Consider the following 17661-nt stretch of genomic DNA (forward strand, 5'->3'; position numbering starts at 1 on the left):
CTGTCCACATTGGACTGATGAAGTCGAGACAATTTGGGACTTGAAAAATTATACTGACAGCACTGTTTGTGAGGCAAAGGACAGCTGTCTGGTCTGCTGAGTGATTCTGCCAGAGCAGGGACTACTGACATAGGGGTGGGCCTTCTGCTATACAGAAGAATGTGAGTTAACTTCATGCAAAAACGGAAAGATAAAGGTAGATTTTGTTTACGGATTTTCATCACCTTCCTGGACCTATCATTTTGTATTGTTTTATCTGTTTATGCCATTGTTATTTTGTCTGAAGAGACAAATAGTTCAGCATGTGCGTAAGGCATCGTTGGCTACTGTGCTCAGAAAAAGAAGTTCACATATAAAATACATCAATAAAAGCTGTCCACCTGCCCGCTATGTGAAAAGTACAAGTATAAGAGTACGAAGTAAATCATTTAATGCATAGCAAGCCTCATGTTCATGTTGAAAGCCATCAATACTCATAAAACTACCACTGAGAGCAAAGAAGGCACTGTACTGTACATTCATAAGAGCAGTACTGTTCAGTATGTATAAATGTCTACGGTTGATTTGTAGTGATGCAAAGCACAAAGTGGTGTTTGTGTTTTATAGAGCCATCTTACCCACACACTAGTGAGAGAGGAAAGAAAACAGAACAAGCGGGGCATGGGCAGGGCACCATGTCTGCAGTGAAAGCAGAACAGAACAGAGAGCAAGAAAATCTTTTAATCCTGCGCCGATGTCAGACTCAGGAAAAAGCACTGTAGGCCAGGTTCCTACCCACTACACCGGAATAGTGAGAGAGCGGTGAGTTTCCCTCAGCATTAGCCCTGGCCATTGGATGACCCGTGGAGAAAACCCTGCATTATAATTGCCCACACGTCTCCCTTTCTAGGTTTTCTCACCACAGGAGAGCAGTGTCCTGGATGCTGAATAAGACAGCCTTCCCCCCCTGTATGGCCTTTGAAATCAAACTGCCTATGCAAGTGATTGTATATACCGTATACTTTTCACAATAAGTTATTTAATGTGCATAATAATAATAATAATAATAATAATAATAATAATAATAATAATTTACTTTAATCCACATAGAAAGGTGGTAGTCAACCAGCAGTCAAATTGACATTAATTTTATAACTTAATTCATAGCTTAACGACATGTTATGTGTTAAAATACAATGTGGGGCAGGGCATAATTTTTTATGAATAAACTTGGGTTAGTTTGGTATGTAAGGGCAGTACGTTTTAGGGCAGGAGTGTCAAAAATATCTACAACTATAAATTAGAAGATAACGCAGGTAAAAAAAAAAAAAATCTACACAGACCATTAGTGGACAATACTGTGTATGTTGTTCATACTGCGTTTTTTTTTTAAATAAAAAACTAAAATAAATTAAAGAATGGGGTAGATAAAGCCAAATAAGAATCACTTTAATTCCCTGGACTTTGGAAATCAGTTTTTCGCATCTTATTTGTATTTTCTTCCCTCGCCATCTTACCTGTGACCCTTGCTTCATATAAGCATTCATCATGGCAATACCAGCGTTTACCTGCCTGCTGTGTCCCCATCTGCCTCGTACACCCTGGCGCCAGGAGAGCATTCGCTTTAAAACGGTTTGATGAAGCAGAAGTACGACGGATAAAAAGATGGATAAAACAGCAGAACTGAAACGCTGGGGACTCCGAGTCCGCCACCTTCCTTTCCAAGAGACAGCAAAGGGGAGATACATCTGTTAGCCTACCCACACATGGGCTTTTCAGAACACCTCCAGATGTTCACATCACTCCAGTGGGAAAGACTGAACACTTGGCAAACTGAATGAATCCTATCTCGTTTTGACATGCGAGACAGGATGGCCACCTTTATCATTAAGGATAAAATATTGTTTTGATGAATATTATCTGAAATATCACACGTTTCCCCCTTATTTATACTCATAAGATGTGATGTGTATTGAACATTGCTGGAGGGTTGATTATTAGCAGTAGCAATTACTATTATATTGTTTCTCATTATCAACGTGACCAATTTTACAATTTTACACACCCTCAGCATGTTTTACTTTGCCACCAAAACTGCATACAACAAATCATTTTATGATTGTTTATTGATTAACAACATAGTGTAGTCTCCAGGGGTCAAGTGAAACAGTTTGGGAATAAGGCAACATGATTGAATTTTGGGAATCTCTTTCTCTTTATTCTTGAAACCAGCCAGCAGGGGGAGTACTGAGATTGTGATAAACAAAGAGCCAGAAATGCCTCAGCTTCCCGTGTGCCTTAGTGTGTTATTAAAGGCTATCATTTACAGGGGCTCAAACATAAAACAGACTCCATGTAATACTTGTATCTGTAAAATAATACCAGGCTAGAAGAAAGCTATTTACTTCACTGATTTGTGGGGAGGCATGCATATCTTGATAAATTCCTAATTGGGAGGGAGCACATATATTTGTAATTCTTCCAGAATCCCGTAGAATGGCATGAGCTGCCACTGATACTTGGCAACAACCTCAGCCCTATTTGGATGGGAGAAGAGGGGACACTGCAAAGCATTTATGGCAACTACCCTTCTCATGGCAGTATTGAGGGAGGACATGACCAATCCAACATAGAAACACTGCCAAGGGGGGGGCGCCATTTCTGCTGAATTTTACATGAAGGTGTCGACAAAGCACGTGGAGCTGCAATTTTTTCCAAACCTCAGGGGGGAAGGGGGTGAAGAGAGGACTATCCTCCCTCTAATCTATCACATGGTACAGAAACTGAAACAACACCGTTTCACATCCGTCAAATCCATTTACTGTAATCCGCATCTGGCATTCTTCTTCTTCTTCTTCTTCTTCTTCTTATTCTTATTCTTATTCTTATTCTTCAACTGTAACAAGTAAATACTTAATGGGAAGGATGAGAAATGCTTTCATGCTTCTGGTTACTGGTCTTGCAGGTCTAATTTATCAACATCTGTTGGTGCTGGCTCTCCATCAATATTTTTTAATTTCTTATCATTCTAGGTTACTGTAAATGGGCTGTAAAGCTCTCTGTGAGGGAGGTTTTTGTTGAACCCTGTCCTTGCTAAAAAAGCTTTTCTGATTAGTGTTACAGAATATGTGAGCGAGAAGTCCTTGGGGATGAATGAAGATAGAGGCAACCCATTCACCTTTAATGCCATTACCAGTGAATTTCAAACTTTTAATGGATTTTGCACTTCTGGTAACAAGCAAAGATGTTTCTGGCATTTACAATGTCTGTTTTAGGGGATTAATGTTATCAGCACTCAAAAGCAATTTTGTATCAAAACATGTACTTCCAAGGTGATGAACACATTGAATCAGCCTGCTTTTCCACCTTTGATAATTACTAAGCTCCAACATGCTGCTATCAAGGAAAAGGGGCGAGCAGTCTGTCAAACAAACTAAATAATCAAAAATGTAGTAAAAGTTTTCAGAAAACAAAACAATATGTTTATCTGAAAAGGAATACAGAGAAATGAAAATGTACAGAAAAAAAAGAAAGAAAGAAAAAAAAACAACGTTCAGACAGATTTGGAGTTTGGAATAAAGAATGATTACACGCGTTTACCAGGCACGCAATGTAGGTCCCACAGTGAGGGCACCCAAGCCTGACACACCATCAGCCACAACCGACAGCGGGGGGAATAAAGACTTCATTTAGCATGTGATAAATTATTAATCCCGGCCCTTTTCGGTCCCTAATTAGGTTGTGTTAAATCCATAATGTTTTGCACCAACATCCTCCATCGCTTGTCTCCCTGGCCATTAGAATGCCACTGCAGGTTGAACGAAGAGAAACAAGCCTGTGATAGATACAAGGTGAGAGGAAAAACAGCCTTTAGACGGTGTACACAGCGCAATTATGTTGTGTTTGCAGAGGAGCGTGCGCACACAGACCTGCAGGGAGGCATTAGGAGGGCATAAGAATGCTAATCTCAGGAAGTGGAACACAGACTCCCCGCTCCCTCCTCCTTGAGGAATCGCTATCAAAAAATAATTAGATGTTCGATCCCCCTTGTGGTGACATCCTATCACCTATCACGTCACCTATGGACACACGTGGTGCACCTTTGTCACTCTCTAATGAAGCCTCTCTCAGCGGGAGGCAGAAGAGGACACCTTGTGACCTCTGAGTTAGTGACACGGGGTGGGGAGGAAGGGGGGAGGACTGCAAGAACGCCGTGAAATAAGCTCCTCAATTTGATGTATTTTTATCCAGTCCCCTCAAATCAGCCTGCTCGGGCACAGTGGAGCATTTTGAGGATCACTTCATCACCTTTCTCTGCCGGGTGAGTCGAAGGGGAAAGTGACAGGCAGAGATCTGTCAAAACTGCCAACTGCAGAGAAAGACATTAGCAACCTTGTTATGCTGTTCAGATGCCTAAGTGGCCATGCGCACTTCCAAAGTATTTGCTGACGAATCGCAAACGTACTTATGAAATAAACCACAGATAAAAAAGATTGCAACAACAATGCCCGTGCATTCTGTGAGATGGAAACTAAAGTGGGTTTTCCCCACAATAGATGGCACAGCTCATCTGGCTGTGTACGACAAGGCCTCGGCCAATGGAGCGCCGACCGTGCTCATCTGGATCATTCCGTGTAAAGCTGAACATCCTCTGCCAAGCCCACTACAAGCGTGATTGCCCACTGCCCTTGATTGATTACTCTCATAACTCAAAATCAAAAATGACTGCTCAGAATTTATGGTCAGGCTTTTATTGCCACATTTTCTTGGGATTCTCAAATAAGAACAACCGAAGGATATTACATTTATTCATAAAGCTCGGCTACATTTCTGCTTAAGATTATAGTTTTCGTCACTGCTAATGTTCAAAGTGGCACTTCTGTGACTTGCACACTGCTGCCTGTTGTGATTTACTGTCCTAACAATCAAAGCCAAGCACTGCATGTGTTCTGCACATCTCCTTCAATGAGCCGATTTCACAATTCCTAGGTATTTTGAACTGATCTATCTACATGCGTATTTATTTATGTATTTATTCCGTTATTTATTTATCTCTCTCTCTCACACACAGACACATACATCCACATATCACATATACTGTATAATATATGTGGCAGTATGTGTCTTGTTCCCTCTGATTCTGCACCTGTATTTCCATATGATGCAAATCGAGAATGACCAGTACTCTATCCACGGCTTATTTTTGTTTTTCATTTTAATATTTTCTGGTTCATTTCAGACAAGTGTCGATTAGAGACAATATTTCCTCCTCTATAGATATGCACTTAATCCCTTAACACAAAACTGAATCGCTCCGTACTGTTCACTAATCAATCTAGACTACAGGTACAATATGAGTTAAACTTATTTTGTTTAAAAATGTTAAACAGAAAAAGGGGGTGAACTAAAAAGCAGTTCAAAAGAGAGTACACAATTCTATTGCTATAGTCCATTGATAAGGAAAAAGCAATGGACTAATGTAATGCTTTGTAAATATTTAATATTTAATGTCTGAGGACTGTGGTCAACCAACCACTTTAAGGGAAGGTCATTCAGATACCGCCAAAAGACAATATTTTGACAATCATTTGTGCAGCTGGTTATTAATTATTCACTCTATTATGACAGTTTGTCTTCATCCACTTCTTTTGGAATGATCACTGAGCATTAAAGGGAAAATATTGTATCAAAGGCCTGATGCTAACATTGTTTCTTAACATATTAGATTGTAAACTGGAGAGATTTTCTGAAATCTTTTTACAACTATAAAAAAGATTGCATAATTATAAGGGAAAGGGGTTTTTGCATTACAGTAATAAGCATTATTGTAATATAATTTCGTACTGATGCCACTGAGTTAGAACAGTTGTGCTGCATGACTAAGCAATGAGATGCACTGCAGTCATGAATCTCGTTATGCTGTATATATGGCTATTGTGGGGTTAGCACACGGGAGGCCAGAAAACACACGTGACAGAAACATCCTATGGATCACAGTGCGGATCGGACACCAGACATTTATCACACAGGCCAAACTAGGAACTTTGCGAGGGGCAGATCCATACTTGTAACTGTAGGATGTCAGCAAATCTGAGAGGTAATCTAAGGCAAAATGCCACCAAGTGCTCTCCAGCAGAAGGGCTTTTTATTGCAGACCTTGTCTTATCTATCCATCAGTCCAACTGCCCTCCGTGTCCATCTGTCCATTCATGCATCCAGAAGCCCATCACTCATTTATGAAATGCATAGTATATGTTGAATGGGATGAAAAGACTGGATTCGCATTCATCTACATCTCGGCCAAGTCCAGCAGGAGCCTGTGACTGTGATCAATAAGGCATGTAGCAGAGTAATGCTGCAATGAGTAGAAACTGAAAATGTGATATTCTCAAACAGCTCAAAGAAAACCTCCCGTCACATGCATAATCATAGTTTTCCCAGGCCCGATTTATTTCTTAACTATTAAATTGAGGAAAACACAATGGAAAAAGCCCAAATTTGTTTGCTTTTTACAGTCATACACATTAACAATCTGCAGAAAGCACAATTATTCAGAGGTTCCAAAAGCTTTGCATCCATATTTTCTAATTTCAGAAAAAAAAAATACAATTCATGAATTTAAAATACATTTTATTATGAATCTATATTTGAATAAATAAAATAGAATAAAATAAAATATAATAAAATAAATCATGAAATGGCAAAGAGCCAATCTACCCACCATTCCATATCAGATCAGTAATTCACAGCTCCAGTCTGTCACTTGAATTTAAAATCACACAAGACTGCCAGGTAGAGGATTCAAAATAAACATATTTTCATGGCTGCCTTGATTACTGAGAGCACACTTGCACAAAAAAGTGGATGCACTCTGCAGCTTGTATTGCTGCAATTCATCATACCATCGCGCTTGCATCGAGTGATCCAAGGTTTACATTACACTTTCAGTGGAGAAGCCACTTACATGAGCAGATAAATAGCAAATAGACACAGCGCTATATGGACTACTGCACAACATACTCTCACATTTCAAAGATAGTTTGAAAGCTATGAATGAGATGAATTGCATACTTTCTGCAGACACAAGAACATAACAAATATATTATTCATACTTCAGCTCCAGAGATCATCATATTGCATGTAAAGAGTGAGAGATAATGGCTGTGACTATCATCTCCTCTGTCTGTGTTTGGCATCAAGGTCAAATGCCCCTTAGGCCTCGAAAGAATAATATATGTAAACCATACATTGCTGTTGAGTAATTCTCCCTACTTCGGCTGCATTTCAAATAAACCTGACCTGGTAATATGAACTGACATTTGTTCATTGTGCAATACATTAACATTTCCATATTTTTACATAAAATTGCAGGTCAACTATACAATACATGTGACTTGCATCTGTTTTTTAATACCCGCTTCAATGTCTTGCATATTGCAAAGCCTTGGTCACCAACTTTTCGAGATACAATGAGGTCCAATAAAATTTGCATTAAGAAGCAATTAGAAAATGATCATGCTTGTTTTTTAATCCTTCGGACAGTGTGTTTAAAAGCTGCCAGATCTGCAAAGCTATGAACTGCTGTTAATGCTGCAACATGTAACGTGCAATTATGATAAAATAGTAAATGATGCAACATAAGAACTGAAGATAAATGCATACTTGGAGGCCTATAATTCACATGCTTATAATTCTGTTCACTGACATTTTAGCATTTTAGGAATATACTGCGAGTGCCATAATGTTTGGGACGAAGAGATATTTATTTTCTTGATTTTGCTATGTACTCCACAATTTTAGATTAGATAGAGTAATTAATGTGGTTAAAGTGCAGATTCTCAGCTTTTATTAAAGGTTATTTTTGTATATTTTGTTTTCACTATTAATTAAATTACAGCAGTTTTTATATATAGTCCCCCCTCCATTTCGGTGCACCATTACATTTGGAGCATGATAATGTTATGTAAATGAGAGTAGTTATGTTTAGTGCTTTGTCACATATCTTTTGCATGCAATGAGTGCTTGAAGTCTGTGAGCCATAGATATCACCAGGTGCTCAGTATCTTCTCTGGAGGTATTCTGCCAGGCCTGTTCTGCAGCCATTTTCAGCTCCTGCTTGTTTCGCTGGAAAGTTGCCTTAAGTTTTCTCTTCAGCATATGAAAAGCATGTTCAATTGGATTCGGATCAGGTGAACGATTTGGCCAGTCAAGAACTTTCCCATTTCTGGCTTTGAAAAACTCCTTTGTTGCTTTAGCAGTATGCTTGGGATCATTGTCTTACTATAGGATGAAGTGCCACGCAATGAGTTTGGAGGCATTTGCTCAAACTTGAGCAGATAAGCTGCTTCTGTAGACTTCAGAATACATTCTGCTGCTTCTGTCAGCAGTTACATAAGGCAACCTCTACCAGTAGCAGCCATACATGCCCCAATGGTAACATCCCCACCAAAGTGTTCACAGAGGGGTGGGGGCTGCTTTAGATCTTGGGAGGTTCCTTTTGGCCTCCACACTTTGCTCTTGCCATCACTCTGATACAAATGAATCTCTACTGCTGATGTTTCTTCATTATGGCAAGAATTCTTCAGTTATAAACTGTAGAGGTCTTCCTTAACCAGGCCCTTTGTCATTACTGAGCTCACCAGTGCTCTCTTTCTTCTTATATATTGTCACACGCCTGTGTGACACCCCTGGGAGGGAGATGCAGCCAGTATCAGCCCCAAACTGTGGAGCGAAACACACCTTTAAGCACCTGGGCTGATTAGTTAACGCAACCCAGGTGCGAGTGCTCTATCCATCAGCTGGCATTGCTGAGACCAATGTACAGGTGTACTGCATGTTACAATTAAACAATTAATATTCTATCATGCTCCGTGGCATGTATAAAAATTCTGAGTAGGCCCAGTTGACCACAATTTTGGATCAAGATGGCAAGAGGAAAAGTCATAAAAATCATGACTTGAGTCCAATGCCCTTGTGTGTCTTTGCCACGCATCTGTATTTTATATTGATTTAAATTTGTTGACCAGTAAGATAAGCTCCTGTTTCCCATATACCACAAGCAACGGTATTTGTTGTGATGCCGACTGAAGACTTTTTGAACCTGATACAGCGTAGCTGACCACGATATTCAATAACTTTTCTGGCTAGACTGTATTCCTTCTTTCCTCACAGCTTGACAGGAAAATGAGCATTTGCACATCATTCCTGGTAGACTGTAATAATTGGCACATACGTTTTATTGTTAATAATTTAATTGGTAATTCAGACTGCCTCTTTTTCCTTAAAACAGTGCAAAAAACATTTATTTTCTTTCATGATGACCAAAACAAGTATAAAATATAAAGCCGCCTTTCAGTTAATTTAATTCTTGTCGCACACATGGCCACTAAAACTAACCATTTGGTAAATAATAAAGAATTCAAAGACAAAGCAAATGATAATGAGTCAAACCTGCATTATGTTAATATGTCTAAGGAAAAATATTATAAAAGAACGTAAGCACATGCGTTCAACAACCTAATTAGCAGCCTCATGTGCTGGCAATACAAAATACTGTTTCAATTCGCTAGTTGAGCATAATGGTACACTACAAAAACCATTTGTCAGTTGTTGTCAATCGTTGTTAACAGCTGACAAAAGTGTTGCTATGCCACTATTTGTAAATCTGACCCAGATAAGCATGAAACCTGGCCTGATCACAACAAATCTTAAGCCCCCTGTCGGGTTCAGGTCAGGATGCAGAACTCTACTTCAGTCAGTTACCTTCATCTTCCAAGTTCATCAGTTACCTTGTTCAGAAATGTCATTACATGAGACCTTGACAAGGAAAAAAGTTACAAATCATAAATACAAAACAGTAACTTTACATATTATTTATATCGTTGCCATTGTTATTTGCTTGTTTATTTCTTGCAAATCTGAACACTTGAAGTCATTTTGAAAATGTTTCCACCAAACATTATGATTATTGTCAGTGAGGACCAAGTTTGGAGGGGGAGAAGATCAAAGCATGCTCTAGCAGTGGCCTCTGGCAGTCTCTGTGCTGAGCTGGAGAGGTGAAGGACACTCTCCCTGCAAGACCCAGGCTTTGTTCACGTACTCTTTGAAGTAAACTTCATATCCTAATTTAACTTGCCACACTTGGTTAGGTTTCTCTTACCAACATTGTGTTTTTCATCTCTTGCTATTTCTTTTTTCGTGAGAGTCAGTATGTGGAGATCACAGAAAGAACTGACTTGAGTTTTTCTCAGGGAACTCCTGCTTCCTTAAAAGAAGACGTTATGATACAGTCAGAAATGCAACCAAATAATAGAAAGCCCAAATGTATGCCCTTCATCTTTTATATATTATATTTTATTTATATATATTTTTTGACAGTCATGACAGACAGCACCTCCTTCATCTATTGTGGACATTTCAAATCAGTCAGGACTGGGGAGGAGTTGAGTGTTCATTGCATTGCCCTCCATCCAATTTAAAAGCTCAGTGTGCACAGATGTGTGTCAGTAATACAACACCACTTCAACATATATAGGACATGGGACAAAGGTTCCGCTTTTTGCGTGCTGTATGGATACATTTTATACAAAAACACACTGTTTCCACGTGAAAAAATCTTTGTCCAGAAAACAGGACAGAATAGTGAATGTAGATTAAGGGGGGGAATTGTTTCACTGTGGCTGTATTCAGATTAATTATTTTGTTCTTGTTTGAAGGTGAGAGAGCAGTTAATTCTGAATAGTTTCTTTTTTGGGGTGGGGGGGGGGCTGGCGTTTGAATATTTTGGATGAACCTGCATATAATCCAACATGAGGCATAGCCTCCCTGACTGAAGACCTGACCCCTGAGCCATCCAGAGAGGGATTACTGAACTGTGACTGGTGTTTCTCAAGCTCAAATCAATCTAAACGCATAGTTAATCCAAAGCCAACGGATTTGTGCCTCTTGACAATGCACGGGAGGTTCTGTTAAGCTCAGTTCTCCTTCACAATTTTCACCCTTGGGGAAAGAGGTAATGGGGGCTGTAGTCCAGAACATGTAGCACATTTAGTGAAATACGTATCTATCTAGAATGAAGATATACCAGACATATCAACAGTTTGCTACTTCGGCATAAAAAGAAATACAGCAACTGGCTGTTTTTGAGAAGGAAATTGAGCCATAGAACATCTAATGTTTTTCCTCAGACTCTCTAGTTCAGCTGAGACCACTGTTAATTTTGAAGAAAATCAAAACATATATAGTAAGAAGGTTTCTCAGGTTGCAACAGTAAATCTTGTCAAAACTAGGAAACCCAGAAATCATATTTATTTTTTAGGTTGGGTGATTTAAACTTTTGCCTTCATATATCTCCATTATCCTTCTGCCTTTTGCATTTTATTCCTGCTGTTTATTTTCAGAGTTCTGGCACAAAATCTCTGTAAATAAGGGGATCACGATAATACAAACAGATTGGTGAAATCAGACATAGCAAGGTGTAAAATGTCAGCAAAAGAGGGAAATGTCTGCCTCGTTAAATATAAAAACGATTTTTACTGCTTTTCTGCATGAGCCAACCCAACCTTCAACATCAAGGTAAAGTGTGACTACAAATTGAGAGTATGAAAAATGGGCACCTTGGACTTTCCTGGACTCTTTCTGGAAATACATTTGCGGGAAGCTAGTTTTGCAGAAGGCAATGGGTTCAGACATAAGAAAAAAAAATGTCCTTGGTCAGCACTTTTCTCAACAATAACAAAAAAGATCATACCCTAAGACTCAGACAGATCTCAGTGGCTAGTGCTACTCATTTTCACCTTCAATAAGCTACATGTACACATACTGATACAACCAAATTATATTGAAGTTCAATTGAAAAATATCATAACCTGAACAATAACAGCTGGCAATCATTATTATTCTCAGTTATACTGTAGATTTCACAGATGCCACATACATTCACAAAATTAATATCAAAAATGTATTATGGAGTATATGCAAGTTAAATCCAGCTAGTTCTAGTCAGCCTTTTGATTTTCTGTATTTTGTATCTTTTGAATAGTCTGAAGAGGGACAGTATGATACGGATCTGCTTATAATCCACAATTATATTATTTTATTGCTGTGCTTAATCATAGTTTAAGACAGGGAAGAAGCATACAATGCAGTCTGTGACTATTTGGACATTGACACAAGGGCCAAATCACCTGATATAGATGTAAATACCCTCAAATTAAAGCTGACAGCCTGTACCTTAACATCACATTCATTGTTTCATTTCAAATCCAGTGTTCTGGAGTACAGAGCCAAAACAACAAAAATTGTGTCACTGTCCAAATACTTATGGACTGTACTGTGCGTATGCTTTTACTCATAATAGAACATAGTTTTATACCAGGCTGCAATTACTGCGGCTATTTTAGCTCTATTTTTCTGTCTGGCTTTAAAATGGTCACACCACGCTGTCTCCTCTCCTTTACCGAAATTAAATCCAGCAAATTAGCATCGCTTGCTCATGGGGATTCAGAAGGCAGTCTGCGCCTTTCCAGCCATACTGGCTTTAGCAGAATAGATGACATCTTTTATCTAGAGCCAATGAGTGCGTAGGATTGCAGACTGGTGTGCTGTACATTGTCAGCTGGAGGACATCCTGGAGGATGTAACAGCCTCATAGCTGATGGAGACGGAGAAGGGGAAGGAGTGAGAAATAGGCTCCCTCTGAAGGCTGAAAAGACAGGAATGTTGAGAAAGTGTTTCTTAGTGGGGAAACTGGCAGGAACAAATGTCACCTCTGTAACAAGCCTAAAGTGGCACAAATCTCCTGTTTCAGGATAGCCTTTACTGGAAGAGAAAACAACATGTATTAGAGGCAGAATCAGGCTGCCCATGCAGTTTTTCAAATATTCTCATTGACTTTACAATGCAACTGTGCTCAAATGTAATTCTGGATGACCAGGCATTATTAAGAGTTAAAATAATGCAAAGTGCAAAGTAGGGAGCTATAATATTCTAGCTGCAATTAAAACAACAGGACAGGTTCAAAGCTGTTTAAAGAGGATTACCCAAAATTTTACTTCTTTCCATTTTGGATTTCAATTCATGTGCATAACCTTGGTGTTTAAATTAAACCCAAACACAGACTTGGCATTCACTCCTGTTTCTAGCTTTTTAGGGCCCCTAAGCAACAAAAGTTTCTCTCACAAAGAGGATAAAAAGATAATTGCACAAAGTGAAATAGGCATCTGTACTGCCTGTCTTCCAAGGCTTTTTCAAAGCTCCTGACTGAACGTACAGAAATCTTGAGGAACTCTGAGCGATTCTGAGGGTGCAGTAATTATTAATTTCAAGGAATTTCACTGTATCGCTGGTGGCCATTTAATGCCTCTTTCCCTTGGCAATGCACCCTCTGACACATTGAAAGGCAGCAGAAGATTTATTTTGTCTTTATTTCAGTCTGACAAGTTGGGTAATGCTTTATAGCTCTTGCCTCAGCTCAGGGTAGAATGGAAATAATATGTTTTCTTCATCTTCTCCAGATGAGGTATCAATCTTATAATCTGCGGTGAAGTGGAGGGGAAATAGCTCACCCGAGCTTAAACAATATAGTGTAGTTCCAAGGTTTTTTAATAAGTACGAAAAATGAAGACTAATATGCACATTGCCATGACATCGTGTGAGGAGAAGGGGGGTGGAGGCTGGGGGGGTGGGGGGAGTGTATTTCTGACAGCAACCTTGCTTAGGCGTACCACACACTGTAAAGTTGTAACTGTGAAGTTTCTGCAGACATAATCTTGATCCTCGTGCCTCTTGCCTCATTGGGAAAATGATTGCATCGTAGAAAGTGAGACAGCCTTGAGGTCTTGCTGAATCTTAATAATAGCATGGGGGTTTATGATTCAGTGGGTGGGTCGGACTTAGCGACCTAATTTATTCAGAGTACTCTCAGAGAAGACACTGAACCCCCACCCCCTGCACACATCCTTAACCCCCCACATACGCAACTTTATCCCCCCAGGGATCTGCATGCTGCGACTCATGCTGGCTTAAGCTTCTCCACTGCAGGATAGTGCCAGGAAAAGGTCAAGCTGTATACAGAAATCTGCTTCTCTTTAGTCTCTAAGTCTGCTTGCTAGCAGGACTCGGATGCCCCACATTACGTGGTATTACGAGCTGATATGGAGTGCTGTGTGTAGACCGGGGGGTTAGGGGGCAGGGGGAGCCAGACATTTTTCATGATTTAATGATGCTAGCATATTAAGCTGTAGACAGTAGGGGCCCCATATGGCCAGAGGAGATACCACACTGGGGTCAAAAGGCCTGAGAATTAAAAACAGATATTAAGACCAATCAAAGCTGAAAATGATTTGCAATGCTTTGGTGAGAAGTACGGGTGCGTGGGTGCATGAAACTAAGTGAGTCAACTTACTGACCATTCAGGCAAGAACCTTGATTAATTTGTTGGGTATAACACCCACTATTTCTCACAGAAAATCCTTAGTTGGATCTATACTCTGGCTTTGGAAATTAGAAAAAAAAGGAATGACAACAGCCCCAGGGCTTGTTCTCCTCAGATTTCTCTGCATCAACTTTTCTGAAAAACCTCCTTCAGTCAAGACTTGCATTCACTAGCAGTTTCCTTCCCTCCTCCTTTCCTAGTAAGGCTGCCTTTTGATCAGCTAGACTTGATGCATATAAGCAATGGACAGCCTGAACTGCTTGAACAACATCTTGGTTTTAAGATTACACTCAATTCTAATTGCAGTATACCAATCCTGAACAAATGCCTCGAATCACAAACAACCTCCCAGTAGAATACATTCTGTTGGTGGGAATTATATTGCATTGTGAAAAGTACTTTCACAGTAAATGGAGCATCTTAGTTCAGTGGCATTGCAAATCAAATTTTATAATGCATACGACAACTGTATATATGCAGGAGCTATATTACATTATGCTTCTCAGTTTCAGACCCCTAGCTACCATAGATGCTTCGGTTTAAGGCTCAATGACAGAATTACAGGCAGAAAACAGTGATTGAAAATGCTTAATTTGTCATCTATGGTCTATGAAGCTGACAAACAAGAATGAACTGCTGACCTTCAGACAACTGTGTTGTCATCTCCAACATTTCAATCACACACTGTGACAATTTCCATAAAATATGAAACTGCTGCATCCGGCAGATAGATGGAACTAAGCAAGCCATATTTGTAAAGCATGGCAGGGGTATCCACAACATTAACTGCATGCCAAGATAAGGTATATATATAATTATTGCCAATAATTATCTCTGCTGTCATTATCTTAGTCAAATTTAATCGAGTTCAAGGAAAACCATTTTCTTTTCACAGAATATGATTTTGATATATTCTTTAACTGTCAGTTAATGGTTTCACCTGAGATTGAGTGTACTAACAGACTCCAACTACGGAAGGATTTAATAACCAATAACCTAATAACCCCAAAAAATAAAAAATAAACTGGGAATATAGAGAATAGGACTTAAGGTTAAGAACTCTTATGTGAAAGCAAACAGAGAACAAGACTATCTGTTAAGAGCAAGATTAAATATTGTGTGTGAGTGTACATGTGTGTGTGTGTGTGGAGAGAGAGAGAGAGAGCATTTATATTCCTAGGCATTGTGGCACACCTGGTTCTTCTTAAACAGAGGTGTGAACAATTATGTGTTTGGTAAAGTAAGAACAACAAAGAGCCCATTTTAAGAGGGTGGGGTGCTTGAGTACAGCCAGACTAATGAGAGGATTCTCCAAAACCTTGGGCATGGCATACTCATCTGTGACACACCCAATGAGCAGACAGCTGTGCTGACTGGTGAAGTCCATGCTCTACTGGACCCGGCCTGACAGTGAGCATAGAGACATGTGCCTGCACTCCACCATGGTAATATCTCAGGTGTCAAGGAGGAGCCACACTGTTAATGTCGGGGCTGGTTTAGCTGCCAGTGCAGAGAAAGCGCATCTGCTGCTCTCCCAGGATCTTCCCCAAAAATATCCTTGCCAGCATAACACCTGGAACTGTCCTACATGTTTATGCTTTGTGCACTGACTCCGAGCCACTGTTTACTGTACAGGCATTTCTACATATTTGAAGTGCTTTGCCAAAGTAAATACTCTGAAATTCTTTATATCACGATATCTACTGCCATGTCCACTAAGGTTACCAACATAAGTAAATAAGCTGATTCGTTAAAAAATGCTGGAGATATACATTATAAATGATGTGTCCTCATTCCTCTCTTTCCTGAGCTTCGCAGTATGTGGTAGAGCAGATTGCACAGTGAAAGCACACATTAAGCAACATTAATGTGTGAGAGCTAAAAGTCGGCACAGCAGAATAGCTGTGCACGCACATACTCGCGCAGCTGTTTAGGCGATGAAACAATATGATTACTCTGGCAAATTAGACGCTATGAGCAGGCTGGGTGACACAATCTCCTTGCTGAAGACGATAAGCCTGCTGAGTAGGTGATCAATGTGGTGAACACATGCAACGTCTGCAGCTGTAGGATCAAGGCTGATTTGATGAGCTGTTGTTTCCATGCAGGGAAAATAACTGTAAATGTGGGTGTGAAGCTGTAAACACACATTGATGCAGTGCCAAGCAGCCATAGCACAGCTGAGATCAATCTCACATGATCTATTCTGTACGAGGTTAGATACAGTATATTGTGCTTATCAAAGGGGAACTGCACCCAAAAAATACATTTTCACCATCATTCAATAAGCCCATCATGAATATGTTTATTTTTTTGTAATATATATTTTTTTATCATCAGCTGTTTTCTATATGGAGCAATTTCAAATCTCTACAAGCAATATTCTCCAGCCTTTTGCTGTTACTTCAACACCCACAATGCACTTCTCTACAACTTGTATTGTTGGGCGTTCCCTGGGGCGGAGAAGGGTGTTGTGGGCATACATATTCAAATGAGTTTAGCCATATCAACAGTGCTATTTAGGAAATTATGTGCTACTAAGCTTGGGGGAATGCCTGTAAGACAGTAGAATCTTTGTGCTATCGAGAAGTGCAGAAAGAATGATGTGGTGCAATGTGCCACAAAGAACATCAACTAATGTAAGGAATGGCTGGCAGCAATATGAAACAAGAAATATGAGAATTGGCCAGTAGAAAAATACTCCCATGTTCGAGTATGTAGTCGCCATTTCACGCCTGATGATTTTGAATGGATCTCCATTCCAAACTGACTGGAACAACCGGGAAAAAGAAACTGAAGGACAGTGCTGTTACATCTGTGTTCCTGTAGAGTGCTAGTCTGAAAAGAAGATATTATAACTTACAGTAACTGCTTTTAACTAAGCTGCTTTTGACTAACATTATTATTATAGCCGCTTTTAACTAAAGCATTTCACATCATCTTAACCTGAAGGTCACAAGTCACAAAGGTCACAAAGACCAGTGGAGTGCTCTGCACTAAGGTGGGGTGACTGACTTAATTGATGGCAGAGTGCTAGTAATTAACATTACTAAAATGACAAGACACATTAAATGCATCCCTTTGGCATTAATAATAGCAATAGATACAGAACAGCCAAGGTTTCAGCAAACGAAAACAATACACCGTGAAAATATTACATTACAACCAGCTTGTTCAGAATCAAAAGCAGCTGCTGTTAACATTATTATTGCTATTGATTTTAAAACACTGCAGTTCTGAGCACATTC

The 17661-nt window shown here is 39.6% G+C and overlaps 1 protein-coding gene and 1 long non-coding RNA gene across 4 annotated transcripts in view; one reads left to right on the forward strand and one right to left on the reverse strand.

Moving 5' to 3' along the window:
- Nucleotides 1-17661, reverse strand: part of ca10a (carbonic anhydrase Xa) — a 167986-nt gene that overhangs the window by 51267 nt on the left and 99058 nt on the right. The gene's annotated exons all lie outside the window — the stretch shown is intronic.
- The window catches only part of LOC135248500 (uncharacterized), a 47210-nt gene that overhangs the window by 28337 nt on the left and 1212 nt on the right, over nt 1-17661 (forward strand). The gene's annotated exons all lie outside the window — the stretch shown is intronic.

This window comes from Anguilla rostrata, chromosome 2, assembly GCF_018555375.3.
Source record: "Anguilla rostrata isolate EN2019 chromosome 2, ASM1855537v3, whole genome shotgun sequence".
NCBI classification, from domain to species: Eukaryota; Metazoa; Chordata; class Actinopteri; order Anguilliformes; family Anguillidae; genus Anguilla; species Anguilla rostrata.